This window comes from Lissotriton vulgaris, chromosome 5 (assembly GCF_964263255.1).
Source record: "Lissotriton vulgaris chromosome 5, aLisVul1.2, whole genome shotgun sequence".
NCBI classification, from domain to species: domain Eukaryota; kingdom Metazoa; phylum Chordata; class Amphibia; order Caudata; family Salamandridae; genus Lissotriton; species Lissotriton vulgaris.
In genome coordinates, this window is record NC_141693.1 from 1,685,260,040 (window position 1) to 1,685,275,114 (window position 15,075).

Here is a 15,075-nt window from a genome sequence, read left to right on the forward strand (position 1 = left end):
TTTCATATTAAAAAGAATAATGTCTCAAACAATTTTAACTTTTAAAATTTAAATTTATTGTTCTGATTTTTCATAATCTAAGAGAATTTGTAGCATTAAATCATCAGGAATGTCCTCCTTTTCATTCCAAGAATCACATTCACATTCTTCAGCACATTTAATTAATTCTTCGTCTAATGTGTCATCCAAAAAGTCAATTTCTTCATTTTCTTCCTTTGGATTGTTTTCAATCTTAATTTGAAAGGAAATATTATTTTCTTTCTGTTGTGCTTCCATTTTTTTGCTGTAAATTGCATTAAAAAAATATATCAGTGGAGATAGGGCACTGTTGGGTTTAAGTTCACACAGGTGTTTGTGAGTTTTTAACAGTGAAGTAATCTTTGGGCAGTGCATGGTTTCAGGCAGGAAGTACAACTATTAAAAAGTGCCTGTGATGAAGCCTAAGTAAATTCATAATTATATCACAGAAGCCTAACTCAATCAATAATTTAAATAATTAAGTCTTTCTCAATGACTAACTCTTATAGAGGGACAGTATGTAACTATCTGAAAACGTTTTCCTTATTTAATTTAAAGTGCATAACATAGTTCTCCTTTCAAATTTTTTAAATTATATCTTACCTTTGAAAAAGAAGTTAAAGTTCACAGTCAAAATGCTCTTGAAATGTACTTCAGGAAGTAGTAGTCAAAATGGCTGTGTTTCTCTCTCTTTCTTTATATACATTCAGGTACATAACCAATCAAATGTCATGAAATAATAGTAGAAAATGAAAGTAACATTTTAATTGGTTGTCAATTCTAACACTTCATATGTGTTTCTGTCATGTAATTTGCCTCAGGATATTTAGTCAGTCCTACAGCATAATTTTCTCAATGGAATTCCATCAAATTTGGGTAAATGGTAGGGACTGCTATGTAGTAGGGCCTATTCTATATTTAATGAAAGTGTCTCCAGTGTTTTTTCTGTAAATTACTTTCCTACCTTTTTTTAGCGAACGCTCACCGGTGCGCGCACCACACGCGAACCGGCAGCTTTACGGGAGTCCTCCATTTTGTGTATCGGTAGAATTGAGACACAAGATGGAGGGGAAACAATGTTCGGAATGGGTAGAAGGGGGCACGGTAGACACTTTGTGACCCTCTAGGTTTTTTGAGGGGGGGCTTAGGACGCTCATATAGGCAAAAAAAAAAAAAAATTAAAAATGTCGCGGGGGAGCGCCCGGTCTGCGCACCGGTAAGCGAACCAGGGAGCGTACTTTGATGAAAAATAGTGAAAAAAGTCAGAAAAAGATTAACGTTTAGAATGATCAGAGGTAGGGTAGCTCTGAAAAGAGCAATTGGGTTCTGTGGCTGATTTAGGTACCTACAAGTAAGTTCCAATGCACAGTTTTAAATTCAGGAGGAATATTCTATTCCCCTCATCTGAGAAGTGCACACCATCTCCTCTGTAGATGTCTTGCATGTTGTAATGCAAGTTATTGTTGTATATTGAACCCATTCTAAAGTCTCTCATGTACGCAGAAAAAGATTTATTCACATGTTTCTGTGCTTTCTCAAATTGTGGACAAAATTGGTTAGACCAGTTCCATTTCTGTCTTTGGCATATATTGGAATATACAAAGGCAGTTTGGGGAAAAAGTGTCATCAATTGATGAAAGGTGTCCTTTAAAAGCATTTGCAGACCAACCCCAGTCATAGTCCCAAAATCATTTCCACCACAGAGCACTATTAAGAGGTCAGGGTTTGGCAGATGCATAAAACAATTATAATTAAAACATATAAAATATATTTTTCATTTAAAAGAAGAATACATTTTACAGCTTTTGATATTTGCTATTAAAAAACCATTGAAATTCACTGAAAAAACCATAGGTTATAGACCATATATAGTTAGGAATTAGCATTTACAAAACCTTGAAAATTCACTGAAAAAACCATAGGTTATAGACCATATATAGTTAGGGATTAGCATTTACAAAACCTTATTTTACTCGCACAAAACCATTGAAATTCGCATATATAGTTAGTTGCACTAACTATATATCGCGCACCTGCAATCCACTGCTGATGATGTCACATATTACATCATTCATGACATGGTCAGGGACATCACTGATGACATCACTGATGACATCTCAAATGACATCACTGTCGCAGGCAGGGAAGACCCAATTGGCAGACCTGGATCTCCACGATCTTTGGCGCCGACTTCACCCCACAGATAGGGACTACTCTTACTACTCACATGCACACAAGACATACGCAAGACTAGACCATATTATGGTCACCGGACCGGTTCGCGACCTGGCTACGGCGTCTGAGATTGGAGTCCTTTCCCTGTCGGTCCACGCGCCGGTCTCGGGGGTCTTCACTCTGCCACCGGTTCAGGCTACTCGCGGGGTATGGCGTCTCAGAGACACTCTCCTGCACAAAAAAAGTGTGGTGAAACACATTATAGAGTCGATCAGGGAATACCAGTCTCACAACGACAACGCTGACACCTCGCTGGCGATCCAGTGGGCAGCACTTAAGGCAGTCCTGAGAGGAGAATTAATTGCAATCTCATCGGCAGAGAAAAGGGAACGGCGGCAAAAGCGAGATGAACTCACGCAAAAGGTCCGGGAACTTGAACAGGTACATCACCGCACAGGGGCCCCTAGGATCTGGAGGCAATTGAAGGCAGCGAGAAAACTCCTGTCGGCATTAGACATGGACAGGGCGGAATACGCGGCGCTACGTCTGAAGCACGCGTATTATACGGGAGGCGATAGATGTGGTCGACTCCTAGCGAACAAACTCAGAGTGACACACCAACGTCACCGGGTAAAAGAGATCATGGTTAGTGATGGAGTGACGGTTACAGACGATGCCCAGATAGCAGAGGCCTTCCGTCGATTCTATGCCGAGTTGTACGCAGGGGACCATCCAGCGACGCGAGAAACAGAGGACTATTTGAATGCGGTCACCCTTTCATCTCTGGCACCGACGCAAGCAGAGTATTTAGAAAGAGAGATTCGGGTCGAGGAGGTGATTGCAGCCATCTCCAGACTCAAGCACGGGAAGGCCCCAGGCTTAGACGGCTATACAACACTCTTTTATAAAACGTTCAGTGCCACGCTGGCACCCATTCTCGCTAGACTCTTTAACTCGTTTTCAACCCCGGGAGCTATTCCGCCTGATCTCGTACAAGCCACAGTGTCGGTCATACCAAAACCGGGAAAGGACCGAACCCAATGCAGTTCGTATCGACCGATCTCCCTCCTGAATGTCGACCTCAAACTGTGCACGGGGATTCTCGCAGCTAGACGTGCGCTCCACCTGCCGGGACTGGTGGAACCCGACCAGGCCGGCTTTGTGCCTGGGAGGCAAACGGTGGATAACACCAAAAGAGTGGTACACATCTTGGAGAAGGCCTCCCGGATTCCTGGGGAGAGAATGCTGTTATCAGTCGATGCTGAGAAGGCGTTTGACCGGGTGCACTGGCCTTATTTAGAACAGGTGTTGGAGAAAATGGGTATAGGAGAGAAATTTCGCTCTTTAGTGTTCAACTGCTATAGGTTCCCATCAGCGGTGGTACGGGTGAACGGTTGTAGCTCCCAGAGGTTCACTATCGAGAGAAGCACCAGACAGGGCTGTCCGTTATCCCCGCTACTCTTCGCTCTGTATATGGAGCCGTTCGCCCAGAGAATACGCCAGAACCCAGGAGCGACCGGAGTAAGGATGGGAGGATATGTCCATACAGTCAGCCTTTATGCGGGCGATGTGATACTGACCCTAGAAGACCTGAAACGGGCACTCCCCGCGTGCATCAGAGAATTAGAGGCTTTCTCGACGGTGGCAGGATTTAGAATGAACATGGGAAAGTCAGTTGCACTGGATGTCTCCCTACCAGCTGCCACGAGATCGGAGTTGCAGGGGCTCTTCCCCATGCATTGGTCGTCGCATCAGGTACCGTACCTGGGTATCCTGCTAGCGCCCACGTTGCCGGCAATGGTGACCGCCAATTATGCTCTGGGTAAGAAGATCAAAGAGGAACTGGGGAGATGGGGCAAGAGCATGATATCCTGGCTTGGCAGGATAGCGGCGGTTAAGATGACGATCCTACCCCAGGTTCTGTACCTGTTAAAGGCACTGCCCCTCCAACCACCTAAGGGGCGGATCCAACAGACACAAGCGGACCTAGCCCGCTTCATCTGGCAAGGCCGCAAGCCGAGGATGAAGAGAGTTCTCTCTACGCTAGCACCTGAGGCGGGGGGACTAGGTATTCCGGATTTACACAAATATTTCCAAGCAACGCAGCTACGGTGCCTGGTGGAGTGGAGCAAGTGGGAGTTGGACAAGCACTGGCTATTCCAGGACCAAGCGGTTGCGGGCCGTCCCTTACAGGAGGTGCCCTTCCTGCGTAGGGCACACCGCCCTCCTAACCTTTACGCGTCCTATGTCACACGGGTCCCGTTGAAGGTATGGGATGCCACCAACAAGGTCCACGACCTCACCACGTTCCCCTCACCGTTCACACCATTAGTGGACAACCCAGACTTTACGCCAGGGACGGAGCCAGGAGCCTTCACGCACTGGCGAACAGCCGGATGTAGGGCGCTCTTCCAAATGTATGATGCGGAAGGGATTCTCCCCTTTCGGAGGCTCAAGGAGGATTATCAGTTGTCCGAGACAGACAGGATGCGCTATTGGCAGGTGCGGCATTGGGCGCTGCAGCCACAGGTGAGAGAGACGGCTGACAGGAAGCTGCTGCCCTACGAACGATGGTTGGTAACGCGCACTTCAGATGCGAAACTAATCACGGATCTCTACAAACTGTTGCAGCCTCCCCCCTTCCACTTTCATAACCCTGGCAGAGAATGATGGAACCGGGAACTGGGCAGGACGCTAAGCCATAAAGAGTGGGACCAGATTTCGTATCGTGCACGGCATTCTGCATATCACATAGGACTTACCGAAACACTTACTAAGGTGTCCACATATTGGTATTACACCCCAGAACGGCTGCACGAGATGAATCGACACGTTGAGAATACCTGTTGGAGGGCGTGTGGGCAGATAGGCACACTTACACATGTTTTATGGGACTGCCCGCTGCTACATTCTTACTGGAAAGAGGTGATTGATGAGATCGATACACACTTCGAAATAGAGCTGCCCCGCCTCCCTGCATACATCCTGCTGGGTCTTCCAAACCGTTTAATGTACCCACTGAAATCCCGTAGAGGTAGGCAAATTGCTATAGCACTGGGCTCAGCAGTTCAAAACATCCTAATACACTGGCGCACGACCGTCACCCCCTCCACTACGGGTTGGCTGCACAGACTGTGGCATGTACTGGGCATGGAAAAATTATCACTCATGGTGGCTGGGGAGGTGGAACAATTTGAGGAACTGTGGCAACCATTCCAAGCACTGCTAACCACGGAATTCAAAGAGCTCACTTGTCCAAGGTACCTAAGATTATTGAGACTAACACCACCGATGGATCACACTGTTTAACGGTCAGCTGACCGGGCATGGTCGGTGATGGTGGGCGGTGGTAGGGAGACGAAACAGGAGGCAAGCAAGACACTGGATGGGGTAGGGAAGGGTTAGGAGGGGAAGGGGAGGGTGAGGGAGTTGGGGGAGTAGTTTAATAAAAGTAGAAAGGGTACAGAGGGATAACTCCATTTTTATATTTTGATCTTTGACTGAGCATACAAGAGCGAAGCCGAAGGGGGCCCTGTTATAAGAGACTGGGGATGTTACACACTCCTTTAGGACTGGTGCCACGGCACATAGCACTGTAACCACTGCTCGAATGTTTTCTCTTTCTTTGTACTCTTTCAATAAAATGCTTTTGTTGTGTTCTATCCAGGACCCTGATCAATATTGTGACCTCATGCCCCTATACGGCTATAACCAATAGGTATCAATAGGTATCCCTATAATGACATAAACGATCAGAGCCATATTTCAGTAACTCGTCTCTGCAGCTCATTACAGTACATGACACAGCAGAAGCCACTTCCTAAAGATTCCTTGATAACACACCGAGTTCTTTCAACAGATAAAACCACCAGCAATCTGGGAAAGCCCCGCTTGCTTTGTTTTGATTAGTAATAGAACTCTAACGAGCACTGTAAGAACAACCAGTTCTTAGTGGCATCTTTATTGAAGTCTTATGTCCAAAAACGTACGTCAAACAAGGCACCTTTCAGGTATAAATAATACCAACGTTGCCTTAAGCACACACAGCGGTGGTGGTGAATATAGGAGCAGAACAGATGTCCCTTGCAGAGCCCAGCAGATGCGAGAAGCCCACGGACGCTGCCCCTCCTCCTCCTCGACGCGCTGAGAAAGACGCTGTCTTTTCTCCTGCCGAGAAAATCCAGCTCCGGCGTTTCCAGCCTACCCTTGCGGGTGACTGGGATATCGAGTCCTGAGAGGAGATACCAGACCTCCAACATTCTATTCCAGAGGTACGGTGCTGACTAAACCCTTAGAGAGAATTCTTAAAGCAAACCCTTGGCAAAACCAACTTAACTTAAACTGCTACTTACTCCCTCCCACGTATTAGGCTTAGGTCAGGTACACTGGGGTAGGCATAGCTAGAAGCACCAGTTGAGTACGTTAGCCAAATATATATATATGAATGTATATATTTTATTCATTTTAACTATCATATGGCTAAGAAACCATATCAATGCTTTTACAGTATTATTTCGCAATCCTCCTTTTACTGTACGCACTTTTTATAATAACAAGTCTTGCAATTGTGGCAATTCATTTCTCCTGCATGAGAGGAAAGACTGTTCAATAAATAATACCTTTTATTGAAAACGCCGGTCTCTCCATTCTCTGCATACTGGGGAAAGTAATCTTGCATAACTGACTGAGTAAAATAGCTGTCTATTGTTTCACACGACTCTAGAGATTGACTCTTATTCTGAGGAGCAAAGTTGTCATGTTAATGCGGTTGTTGGAAAACTGAATCCCTTCTTGTCTGTGCCAGGGAAGCTGATCACTTCCTATTCAGTCAAGAAAGTTTCCAGTGACCTCTGAGCTAGCTGGTACAAACCCAATTAAGTCTAACATAGTCAGTAGAGACCTAGAAGACCGCACTTCTATGCCTACACTGCTGTTTATGTTATTCCAATGCGCAGGGCCTATAGGTTAAATAGGAACTACACTACACTTTAAACCTAAAACATATTGGGCGAAATACAAACCAGTGGTGTGGTGTCTTCCATAACAGGCAACCCTTTTGGCTGGATGTTGGGCGGCTGGCCTGAGCCGCGGAAGACGCTCCGGTGCTGTTTCCAGGACCCACCTCATCGTCATCTGGTGGATCAGCGTAAGGCGCTGGTGTCAGTAACCCTGCTAAACCGTCAACCGGCGGATTAGCGTAAGGCGCTGGTGCCATTTTTTAAGAGACTTCAGCTGTGGCCTGGACAGTAATTGGAGCCACGTTCCACTGGGAAAAGAATGAAACTATTTTTCGAGTCAGTGGCAAGTAACTCACTGGAGGAAGATGACAGCACTCCAAGTACCAGCAGGCCGCGGTGTGCGGACCACGCCCACTGAGGCAAGGTATTTGAATAACAGAGTTGCCGTCAAAATTACGCTGCCGTTTGACTCGAGTCCTTTGCCCCTGAAGAAGTCATGATGAAACACGTCGGGTTGGACTTTGAAATCTTTGTGGACTGAATTACCTACATGTTGCTGCTCTCCTATTAAAACATATTGGGCGAAATACAAACCAGTGGTGTGGTGTCGTCCATAACAGGCAACCCTTTTGGCTGGATATATATATATATATATATATATATATATATATATACATATATAATCATAATCTACTGGCGGTCGCCAGTAGGTAGTTATAGTTAGGACCAGGTTTCCATAGGAAGAGCTTTTTTGTTTTTGCTTATAACGTCGTTTGACGAATCTTCATGAAATTTGTCAAACTAATTCTATCAGCTCCTATGTTGAAAGCTTGGGGGTGATTGGTCAAGGGAGGGGGGGAGAAAAAAAGGGGTCCCAAAACATGTTTTCTCCATGTTAATTTCCATAGGAAACTTTAGACAAGGTTACAGGTTGAACGGGTGCACGGAATTACCGGAAATTTGGCAGGGAGAAGGGTCTTGGTCTAGCAAGCACACTTTTGTTTATTTGGTGTAAATCCGTTCTGCCGTTTTTGAGAAATATCGAAATTTACAGATATCAATATTTGGGAATTCTGCCATCTGATTGGCTGAGGTGTTATGAGCACAAGCTTGCTGCTTATTGGCTGCGAGCGGTTGCAACTAGGAAGTGCTGGCCTCCATTTTGTGATTTCGTTGAAACGACTAAGGGGAAAAAAGGGCAAAAAGAGGAGGACAGAGGAGAATAGGAGCAGTGTAACCTCTGTGGGGGAGTGCGAAGCAAAGTAGTCACCCCTACCAGTCTGAAAGTGCAGTGTTGGTCTGAGTGAAATGGTGCTGAGATGAGATGCTGCTACACTCGGGTATGAAACCGAGAGCCTAAACCGTGAGCTCATGCTGTAAAGTGATGTGCTCAGGTCTTTGTAGCATATGTGTGCAAGTAGTGTTAGTAAAAGCAGCAAGCTGGTGAAGGCGCAAGACTTTGCTGTTTGTCTCCTGAGGCAGAAGCCGGGAGAGTGTTGTGCTACTCTGCTAATTTTTAAGCTTCTCATCTATTGTGCCATTTGTTTTAACTGTCACGCTGCTAAAAACTTAAAAAATGTCACTCTGCTAAAATTTGCTGTATTTTAATTTCCTCCCCCGCTTCTGCCCGGTACTCAGCCGAGTTAGGTGCTGACTCTCACAGACCCGGGGTGGTGGAGCATTGGAGCGGCCATCTTTGGGGGAGGCCATCCAGGTTAGCAGTCTAGTCGCCAGCATAAAAGCAGCAAGCTGGTGAAGGCGCGAGACTTTGCTGTTTGTCTCCTGAGGGGGAAGCCGGGAGAGTGTTGTGCTACTCTGCTAATTTTTAAGCTTCTCATCTATTGTGCCATTTGTTTTAACTGTCACGCTGCTAAAATTCGCCGTATTTTAATTTCCTACCCCGCTTCTGGCTCGTGCTCAGCCGAGTTAGGAGCTGACTCTCACAGACCCAGGGTGGTGGAGCATTGGAGCTGCCATTTTTGAGGGAGGCTATCCAGGTTACCAGTTAGTCGCCAGCATAAAAGAAGACGGACATGCCGCCGCGCAGCGGACGTGATCAGCAGACGCGCAGTCATCACGCCAGAGTAACGCCTGAGTCCAGCCCGTCTGCGCCCGTCTGCGCCCGTCTGCGCCCGTCTGTGCCCATCCGCAAGGGGCCAGGGGGGCTGGTTCTACTCTTACCCCCTCTCAAGTAAGTCATTTCTACTCTCTGCATGACCTGCGGGGGCTAAAGCCCAACTGGAAATCTTGTCATCACAGATTCACACCAGAGGCCCCTAGTTGCAGGTGCTGGAACACAGCAAGCTGTTCCCCCATTCTCAATTCTATAAACAAGCAGCCCTCGAGGGAAATTAAAAACATCCCTTCTATGACTATAGAATCTGGGTTCCTTATCAACGCTTGGTCCCAAGCGAAGAATAATATTGCCTTTAGGGATTTTATCTCTGAAAGGAAGCCTTCCTGGGCCTTCATAACGGAAACGTGGGCATCAGATTCCACAGCCCCCGAGCTTGGAAATTCTATCCCTGATGGCTATACCCTAGCACGAATGGATAGAGTTGGACGTAGGGGTGGGGGACTGGGAATATTGTATAGGGACGCCCTAAAATGCCGCACCGAGTTCCTTTCCTCTCCCGTGGACCCCTTCCAGGCCATGCTGTTTTCCCTTAAATCCTCTCCCACGGTCTCCTTTTCCGGACTTCTGATCTACAGGCCTCCGGGCCCAAGGTCCACCTTTAGCCATGACTTACTTAAGATTTTGGAACCGCTTATTGACAGACCTAACCTGACTATACTAGGTGACTTTAATTTTTACCTTGACAATTCTAACTCCAGCGACACCACTTCACTGGTAGACTCCCTTGCCTCCTGTGGGCTTTTGCAATTGGTGGGGAGTCCAACCCACATTGCAGGGCATACCCTGGACGGGGTTTTCACAAACGCTCTTGCTCCTTTTATGTCCAGCCAAAGGCCCTCTTTGCTGAGGGATACCAACTCTGCTGCCCTCGCTCTCTCCCATGCTATTTCAAGCGCAGTGGATACTCTGGCCCCTGCTAAAAAACATTACTCTGCTAGAAAGAGACCCTCAGCTCCCTGGTTTTCCAACACGCTCAGGCTGCTTAGGCAGGGCTGCAGGAAACAGGAGAGACGCTGTACGGTCTAAACTGGATCCTAAGGAGAGGGAAAAAAACAAAAATCTCCTTAAGGAGTACAAGGCGGCAGTGATCGGGGAAAAGAAGGCCCACTTTGCGAAGTTGACGGCCTCCCTCAATTCCCCTAGGGAGCTCTTCAGGTTTATAGATTCTTTGGCCACCCTTCAGCTACCTGATCCTATAGTGGGGACCCAGGAACTGTGCGACCAGATCTCCACCTTCTTTCATACCAAGATAGTGGATATCCAAACCGCGTTAGAATCGCTGAACCGAGACTTAGAGACCGCAGTTCCCCCCGCTACCGCAGGCCAGACTACAGGTCCCGGCAGCACCCTCTCCAATTTCCCTACCCTTACCCCAGAACAGCTTAATGTGCTCCTGGACAAAATAAAATCTGGATCCCCTCTGGATCCCTGTCCGCTTACGATTCCTAAGGAGTGCACGGAAGTCATGCTGCCCCCACTGTTGGAGGTCATGAACTCAGCTATGTCTGAAGGCATTTTTCCCACTTCTTGGAAAATGGCAGTGGTTAAGCCCCTGCTAAAAAAGGCCACTTTGGATCCTGAGATCCTTAAGAACTTTTGCCCGATTTCCCTGCTCCCTGCCAAGATGTTAGATTCTCACCTTAACTACCATCTGAGTGCCTTCCTGGATTACTCCTGCCTGCTGGATTCTTCTCAGCATGGCTTCCGGAGGGTACACAGTACTGAGTCTGCCCTAAGTATGGTCATCAATAACATCCGCGCTAAGGTCGACCAAGGCCAAACTACCATCTTGGTCTTGCTCGACCGGACAGCTGCTTTTGATACCCTGTCCCCTTCCATCTTGGTCAGCCGCCTCAGGGAAATAGGAGTGGGTGGCCCTGCACTGAGTCTCCTGACCTCCTTTCTTAACCAACGTGAACAGAGGGTTAAACTGGGTGACTTCCTCTCCCCCGTTAAGCCTGTACAGTGTGGGGTCCCTCAAGGCTCATCCTTGAGCCCCACACTTTTCAACATCTATGTGACCCCCCTGGCCAGGCTAGTAAGATCTTTCGGGTTGGAAGTTCTATCATTCGCTGATGACACTCAGATTATGGTCTCCCACTCCAAATCAGTGAGTACCACCGCTCTTAATTTCAGGAAATGTATGGAAGCAGTCTCTTGTTGGATGATCCAGAATTTCCTGAAATTAAATGGTGAGAAAAATGAGGTCCTGATTTTTGGGGCCAAAGAGGACATCTGGTCAGGTGACTGGTGGCCTCCCTCACTCGGAGCCTGCCCCCAGCCTTCTCAATCAGCTCGCAATCTGGGTGTGCTGCTGGACCCCACGCTCTCGTTCGAAAAGCAAGTGAGCAGAACGGTCTCCACTTGCTGTGGCGCCATCAGAATCCTGAGGAAAATCACTCACTATCTCTCCAGAATCCAGGAAGCAGGTTGTGATGGCCCTCGTCGCATCAAGGCTGGACTATTGCAATGCACTGTCTCTAGGCATCAACAAAAAGCTGGTCCACCGCCTTCAGATCGTGCAGAACGCTATGGCCAGGTTGGTCGCGGAATCCCCTAGAGGGGTCTCTGCCACCCTAACCAGAAAAAACCTGCATTGGCTCCCAATGCAGTCCAGGATTAAATTCAAGATCCTGTGTCTCACCTATGGCGCCCTCCATGGATCTGGCGCTGAAGACATCAGGTCTCTTCTATCCCTGTATGCCCCTAGCAGAGCCTTACGCTCCGCTAATAAAATACTGCTGTCCGTTCCCCGAGCTACTAAAGCCAGATGGGGCGGGAGGTCGTTCTCCTTCCTTGCCCCTAAACTGTGGAACACACTTCCCGTTGAGCTAAGAGGCCAAACTTCTCTCTCTCTCTTTCATAAGCAATTAAAAACCTGGCTCTTTGCAGAGCCTATGTGTAGCCCGGCACCTCTCCATTTCGCAAGCAGCTGTACTATCTTTCTAGCGCCTTGATGCCCTTGGGCTTAGTCGCGCTTTATAAATTCCCCTTCATTCATTTATTCATTAGTAGGCGTTCATACCATACAGGGAGTGAGAAGCGAACTACTGACCGCTACTGTGCGTTTATACTATACCGTAAGTGGGAAGCGAAGTATGCATGCCTACCGGTGTGAAGACTCGGGGATCAAACCGAGCTGATTGACGTAAAGTGATGGGCTCTGGGTGCCGTAGCATACTGGCCGCTGTAGTATAACTGTGTAAGTAGTGTTAGTATGCGTATATACTATACAGGGAGTGGGAAGCGAACTACCCACCTCTAGTGGTCTGAAGTCTCAGGGATTAAACTGTGAGCCTAAAACGTGAGCTCATCGATGTAAAGTGATGTGCTCTGGAAGGTGTAGCATACCCGTGGAAGTAGTGTTAGTTTGCGTTTATACAATACAGGGAGTGAGAAGCGAAATACTCACCCCTACCGGTCTCAAGACTCGTGGATGAAACCATGAGCTCATTGTTGTAAAGTCATGTGCTCTGTGTAGTATTACAATGTAAGTCATAGTAGAATTTTAGTATGTAATTCCACTAGAATGTAAGTATGTAATGTTAGAATGTAGGGCTGTCATGAGGGGAACCTTGGGGAGTTTGTACACAGTGCTGGAGAAGACGGTTGCTTTGCTGTCTGCTCCTGTTGGTGGCTGTTTAAGCTGTCTTGTTTTCCTGCAATAAATCTACTTATCGGATTATCGGATCCACTGCAGTCTGCCTCTTCAATACATAAATTTGGCGACGAGCGGGAGAAGGTAAAAAGAAGGCAGGACTCACCAATATTTCGAGGTTGCTTGCGTTGTGCTGAAGACCCGTTTTCTTCATGAACCTGTATCTACTCATCCCAGGGTCGTCGGCTCCTTGAACTATGTCATCCGACCTCTGGTAGGATTTATATTGTTGGATTTTGGGCTTCCTCTGCCTCTTCACTGCCCTCTGGTCACTGTACTACACGTGAGTAAGTAGTGTTAGTATGCGTTTATACTAATTCTGTACTAACCAATGCATCATGGCCCTAGGGAGCGCCACCTCCAAAGGCACAGCTCATACAATGTCCCGGTGTTTGCATCCCGTGGACATTTATGTTTGCTATTAGAGGGTGGATGCATGACTTCCAGCCTGTGATAGCAAATCCTTGTTTGCCTCGTTAAAGCGAGAGGTGGAAAACCTCGTAACGCTTTAATAGAGCGGATCCGGATAGTAAAAATGGAGGAAAAAAAAAAGAACCGGGTCTCACCCGTTCATTTAAATGAGCCCCCTGGTGGGTAATGTTCCAGGGGCCAATCCTATTATTATATTGCGGGGTCTCTAGAGCACTGGGGACCTTAATCTCACATGTAAATTAGGCACAGGAGGGCACAGAGACATTTCGCAGCCTAGGGGATCGCCACGTCCCCGGGTACTGTTAACTAATTATTCGGGGGCTGCGAGGTCAACTCAAGTCCGGGAAACACTACCCTCCGGGGCTTTACTTAAATATGCAGATTGGGCCTCGCCAGTCCCTGAAGCCTTGGTGGCCCCAGGCAGTACCTTATTGGTTCTGTAATCACACTGGCAGTACTCATGGTGTTATAAAGTGATACACTCATAGAACCCTTGCCGTTGTAGAATTACCCAGGCTTCATTTATGTAATAGTCTGTTGGTTTATATTTGGTAGGTGTCCCAGAAAATTACAAATGTTTTCTCTCATAACCTCCTATCAACCGCCGATTTTCACAATAAACTAGAGGCAAGTGTTGTCAGAAAAAGAAGAGCCATACTCTCACTTATTTATTGGTAAAAAAAAATAACCTTTATAAAAACAACACAAATAAATGGAAACACAACTTTATTCGAACAAACAACAGTATAACATAAAATAAGTGGGTGGGACTCCTCCAGAAGCAGAGTACAAAACCTGCAAGACAAAAAAGAAACATACATATGTGTGCTATGTCCAAGAGAAAAACAAGGTAGTCAGAATAAAAGGAAGATAGGGAGAATGAGAGGGAGTGGGTGGAGGGGAGAAGGGGAGAGAGAGTCAAAAGAACAGAGGGAGGAGGAGACAGAGCGTTGGTCTACTGCACCCAGCCGTCACTGTTCACCTCCCATCACCCGTGTGTCTACGACGCTGGGGTCTGCCAGAAAGAGTGCGGTCCAGCAAGTCCTTAAAATGAAACAGATATGAATGAGGCCAGAGATTACATTATTATCTACGGCAACATTTCTTGCCTGCACCCCAGCCCCTTCCCCCACACTGTGCTCAACTGCAACTCCTGCGCACCCAGGCTTCACTGCTCACCTGCCACCACTGGTATGTCCAACGACGTGCCGGTGCAAGCTCTGGGCGCCTCTCTAGGGTGGCAGAGCAGGTCTCCGGTCAGGGACGGTATCTTGATACCACGATGGAAGGCGTCAGAATGCCCAGGGCATCATCGCGGGGTGAGCACCCGCTCCGCCCATTTTGGCACAACCAATTCAGTGTCTGAAAAGGGAGAAATAATAAAATGGTGGAAACGTCTGGAGGTAAATTAAGTTTTATTTGAAGCTTACTAGAGGACACCAGTTGAGTGCATTCTTCCTTCTTGAAGTACGATCTACCAACTGTTAGTGGTAATCGTGGATCAAAGAGGAGTTGTAGTGCACAAGAATACACAAGGTTAAATAATAATGTGTTATGGCAACGTTCACATACAAAGGAACAGAGCGTATGCTAGAAGCATAATGTGCATGTTAAATGCAGTGGTGCAAGCCTGTGTGCATGTACACTTAGTAATTAGCTCACTACAGTGTTCCAAAAGCCAACACCACGTGTCTGTA

General features: G+C 47.1%; 1 protein-coding gene across 1 annotated transcript in view; it reads right to left on the reverse strand.

The window, feature by feature from the left end:
* The window catches only part of TANC2 (tetratricopeptide repeat, ankyrin repeat and coiled-coil containing 2), a 2,475,706-nt gene that overhangs the window by 1,464,272 nt on the left and 996,359 nt on the right, over positions 1-15,075 (reverse strand). The gene's annotated exons all lie outside the window — the stretch shown is intronic.